Source organism: Capsicum annuum, chromosome 10 (genome assembly GCF_002878395.1).
Source record: "Capsicum annuum cultivar UCD-10X-F1 chromosome 10, UCD10Xv1.1, whole genome shotgun sequence".
In the NCBI taxonomy this organism is placed as follows: domain Eukaryota; kingdom Viridiplantae; phylum Streptophyta; class Magnoliopsida; order Solanales; family Solanaceae; genus Capsicum; species Capsicum annuum.
Genome location: NC_061120.1, coordinates 4,501,730 through 4,506,311, shown reverse-complemented (window position 1 = coordinate 4,506,311; position 4,582 = coordinate 4,501,730). Strand labels below are relative to the sequence as shown.

General features: G+C 35.0%; 1 long non-coding RNA gene across 1 annotated transcript; it reads right to left on the bottom strand.

The window, feature by feature from the left end:
* Positions 1 to 1,745: 1,745 nt before the first annotated feature.
* On the bottom strand, positions 1,746 to 3,304 carry LOC124888102. The gene is made up of 2 exons (XR_007046067.1): positions 2,572 to 3,304; positions 1,746 to 2,499 (listed from the first exon to the last, which is right to left on the bottom strand). It is a non-coding gene; the product is annotated as an uncharacterized LOC124888102 (long non-coding RNA).
* Between the last annotated feature and the right edge of the window lie 1,278 nt (positions 3,305 to 4,582).

Genomic DNA, 4,582 nt, shown 5'->3' with positions numbered 1-4,582 from the left:
AAGGTAATATCAGACAAAAAATAGTCTTTCAGGCACTTCCTAACATCATCCTATGATTTCTATGGAAGAGAAGGAATACAATTCTTTATGGTTGTTCATACTCTAGAAATAAGGTTTTATGGGGCATTAGTGATTCTATCTGTAAATGTATTAGGTTAAAGTTCAATTTATCTTTCCCTAATAATTGGCCCCAAATAGTTTTCTTTTGGAAAATTATAAACCTAATTTTCATTGTAAAGTTGTTAGGTGGATGGCTCCTCCTTTTGGTTGGTTAAAATGTAATGCTGATGGTACCTCTAAAGGTAACCCAGGTCCCAGTGCTGCTGCTTTTTATTTGAGAAATCATGAAGGAGAATTACTGGGAGCTAAAGGTTTCCCGATTTCTGACACAACTAACCTAGTGGCTGAGGCTAGAGCTATAAGGAAAGGGCTCGAATACTATTTAGATAATCAGCTCACCAACATTTTCCTGGAAACTGACTCTTTGGCTATGGTTAACATTATCAATGGATATTGGGAGATTCCTTGGACTATTTCTACAGAGGTCAAGACTATTAACAGGATCGAAATGGCCTATCAGTGAGAGTACAACATTCCTTAAGGGAGGTAAATACTCTTGCTGATTTTTTTGCTAACTTAGTTTTTAGTTTTGCAGGTACATATGAATTCAGCTCAATTCAAGAAGTCCCAAGTACAGGGAAAAAGATTATTAATCTTGACAAGTTCAACACTCCAAGCATGAGAATCGGGAAAATAAATATATCAAGCAATTCCAACTGATAAGTTCAAATCTTAAGTTTTACTGTACATGTTTCATTACTGAGATACAAGTATGGATACTGGTGAATTTTTGACTAGTTGATTGGGAAGTCTAATGTAATTTCTAGTGGTTGACAGTACCTGAACCTGTTAAGAGCATTGAGGTGTTTATTGGGTACCAAATCAAGACATAACAACACCATTCATATTCTTCATCATAGCCCAAGATTGTTTCACTCAGTTACATGTTTCAACTATAACACTATTGGGGTAGTAATCAATTTTAGTATCTTGACTTCATATGGTGGTATTAATTCCTTGGGAATTCAATCCATAGAAGGAAAGGTAATAAATCTAAAATTACTTCGAAAGGTGATAGATGTACCTGAGCTCATAAGTTGATGTGATTCATTTCAACTTCCAGATATAAGTTAGAGATCCTACTCTTGACTACATGCACCATTATAGAAATCATTTTAAGGTCAAGAAATAAGATAATATGGGGAGTTCCAACTACTTGAGAAATAGAAAATGATTTACCTTTTCATTGATTATTAGAGGCGCCATCCAGATTATAAGTAACATGGGAGTAATCTTATTAGAAAAAATTCAAACCCATTCCTTTTTTAGTAGAATTTTGACCCAGATTAGGAAGTTGAAGCTTCTACAGTGGTTGTACATGTTCCATTTTCCTAAATGTTTATTTAATTCTTTTATTTCATTTAAGCTTTGTTCTAAGACCGGGTCAGCAACTTTGGGATGACTTTTATTATCTCTTTTCATTAGTAATTGTGGTCCATTTGGGCCTTTTGATTAAAAAAAAAAAAGAATTTCATCCAATACTAGGCTATCCTGATATTGCTATTCTTTATTCAGGAAAAATCTTAACCCGAATTTTGACATGTTAGACTATACCGTAACAATTAAAAGGTCATTACATTCAATTTCTTATGGCCTCCAATTTCTCAATATTTAAACAACTTTTAGTAAATTAAAATCTAGTCATTACATTCATCTTACAACTTTTTCGGAAACAGTTACACATTTAAATCTAGTTTTGTCTAGAAGGGATACAAAAATCAAGTTCTTTCTTAACTACGGTACATACAGGACATTGTTGAGAGTCAACACCTTGCTTGAAGTCATTTTAAAGAATACTTTTCCTATTCCTTCTACTTTTGCAGTAGTGGAGTTTGTCACGTAAATATTTTCTTCTCCTTGAGCCAGATCGAACATTGTAACCAACTCGTTATTAACAAAAAAAATGACGGGTGGCATCAAAATCCATCCACCATTCTTGAGGATTTCCCTCCAAGTTGCATTAAGACAGCATGGCACACAGATCATCCACTTCTTTCTTGGATTCGTCCATATTTTCTTGGTTCTTCTTCTTCCCTTTCTTTGGGGCAAGACAATATGTTGATTTGTCGCCAATCTTTCCATAATTAAAGAATTTTCTCTTGAATTTCTTCTTGGGTTGATTGCTTTCCTGTTCAGCTATCCTCCGCTTTTTGGAGTTGTTGTGGTCGTTTTCTATAATATTTTCTCCACTTATTGTAGAATTTCCTTTCGACCTCCTTTTCGCGGCTTTGTTGTCTTTTTTAATGCGCAGTCTCACTATAAGATCTTCGACTGCCATCTCTTTTCGCTTATGTTTCAAGTAGTTCTTGAAGTCCTTCCACAACGGTGGTACCTTCTCTATTATTGCCGCGACATAAAATGCCTCGTTCACTATCAAACCTACAATAAAGTTTATGTGAACATTAAGAACATTTTTAACATGTTCAACTAAGGTATTCATTAAACTCATACCTTATGTGAGGAGATCGTGGATGATTACTTGCAGTTCCTGCATTTAAGATACAACAGACTTGCTGTCAATCATTTTAAACTCTAGGAATCTTGCAACGAAGAACTTTTCGATTCCGACATCCTCAGTCTTGTACTTTCTTTCTAGAGCCACCACAACTCCTTTGTTGTCTTCATCGCATTATACATATTGTATAGCTCATCTTGGAGGCCATTTAGAATGTAATTCCTGCATAGGAAATCTGAGTGTTTCCACGCCTCCATAATGATAAATTTCTCTTGGTCAAAAGTTCCTTTTGGGAACCTCAGGAGCTTCTTCAGATGTAAACGTTGAAGACATAAAGTTGTAAGGTAGAAGAACAAATTCTGTTGCCACCTTTTGAAATCTACACCCGTGAATTTTTTGGGTTTCTCCGTTTGTGCCATTTTCGGCGGAGTATTCGTACGATTCATTGTGATAATATTAGTTGTTGCCACAGTCGTTGCAGCATTATTCACTTGACTGTCAGTAGTCATTTTCCTGTCACAACAAGACAGTAAATTTAGAATATCAAAATACTATTAATAAAGTTGCAGCAACTTTAAATACCCCTTGTTTCTAGTCTAACAATGAAGTTTTTATGACTTTCAATCTTCAACCAAGTGATGTTTAACTTGTAATGAAGATTTTATTTCTTCGAATCACTAGTTAAGTTCAAACGGAGTAAAAAGCTTAAAGCTTTAATCTCCAGAAACCAAGCAATACAGATTTCAAAAATTATTTCCTTAAGATTGTTATTTTCAATATTTTTGGGTACACAAAATCTATATGTTATGAAGTATATACTTCAACTAAGCTCAATACCAAACATGTCAAGAGCAACTTGAAGTTTCAACACCTTCAACACAAGATAAAAAATGATCTATTCAAGTAGTGTGTTATAATTTCAGAAATAAGATGAAAGAGAAAGTTAAAGCCAAGTACCCCGAATTCATGGAGTGTCCTTAAGGAAATAATTCCCCTCAAGTACCCGAGGTTATGGAATTTTCCTCCTAGGATAAAATGGCTTTCAATCTAACAATAGCAGTACGTCAAATTATTGGATTCGTCGAACTCACTCAATAGTTAATGATCACAATAAGTTTTTGAAGAGAAGAAGATTGTTTTTGCTATCAAAAATCATGTCTATACCTGAGGAATATGTCAGGTATTTATAGCCTTAATGTGCCCCTTCAGAAAGGAAGCATTGGTTTTGAAAAAAGGCACCTTTTTTAGTACGGTTATGTCACATACACTCAGTCTGTGCTAGAACTGTACCGGATATGCGGCCGCAGGTGACACTTTCTAAATTCCAGTGGCTTCTTGTGCTACACCTGCGCTAGACCTGTGGTCGCAAGTCGCTAGGTGCACGCACAGATCACTTATTTGCAGCGTACAAATGTTCCCGCATATGGAATAAAACATTTTTATAGGATTCTTTGGATTAAATTTCACTTGTTCTTCAAGTTTCAAATAAAATTTGTATAAAAAAAATAGATCTCATCGATATCCGAAGCCAAGTTGAGCAAGCAACAACACGAGACACCTCTTTATTCTTTACCTCACTATCCAAGTGGAGATGTGTTTCTCAATATAAACACATGAAAGTTTCTTTCTCCCACCAATGTGGGAGAATTTAGTAGACTTTCCTTATTGGAGCACACTTTTCATTTTAGTGTGGATTCACTATTCCCTCGACTATTTTTCCTCCATTTTTCATTCACTCATATTTACTTTGAACCCAACATGAAGTATCAGTAGCGGAGCCAGGATTTTCACTGAGGGAGTTCAGAAATAAATATACAAACTAGTCAAAAGGGTAGACATCCACTATATATACATAAAAAATAATTTTAACCATGTATACGAACTATACAGAAAGTACATTCCTACAACAATCTATGCTTACGCTGGATCAAAGCCTGATTTTCTTATTTTGACTTTGAAAGTTGAAGCTTGCCTTACCATCTAGTTTAGGTAAGTAGTTGAACTCAC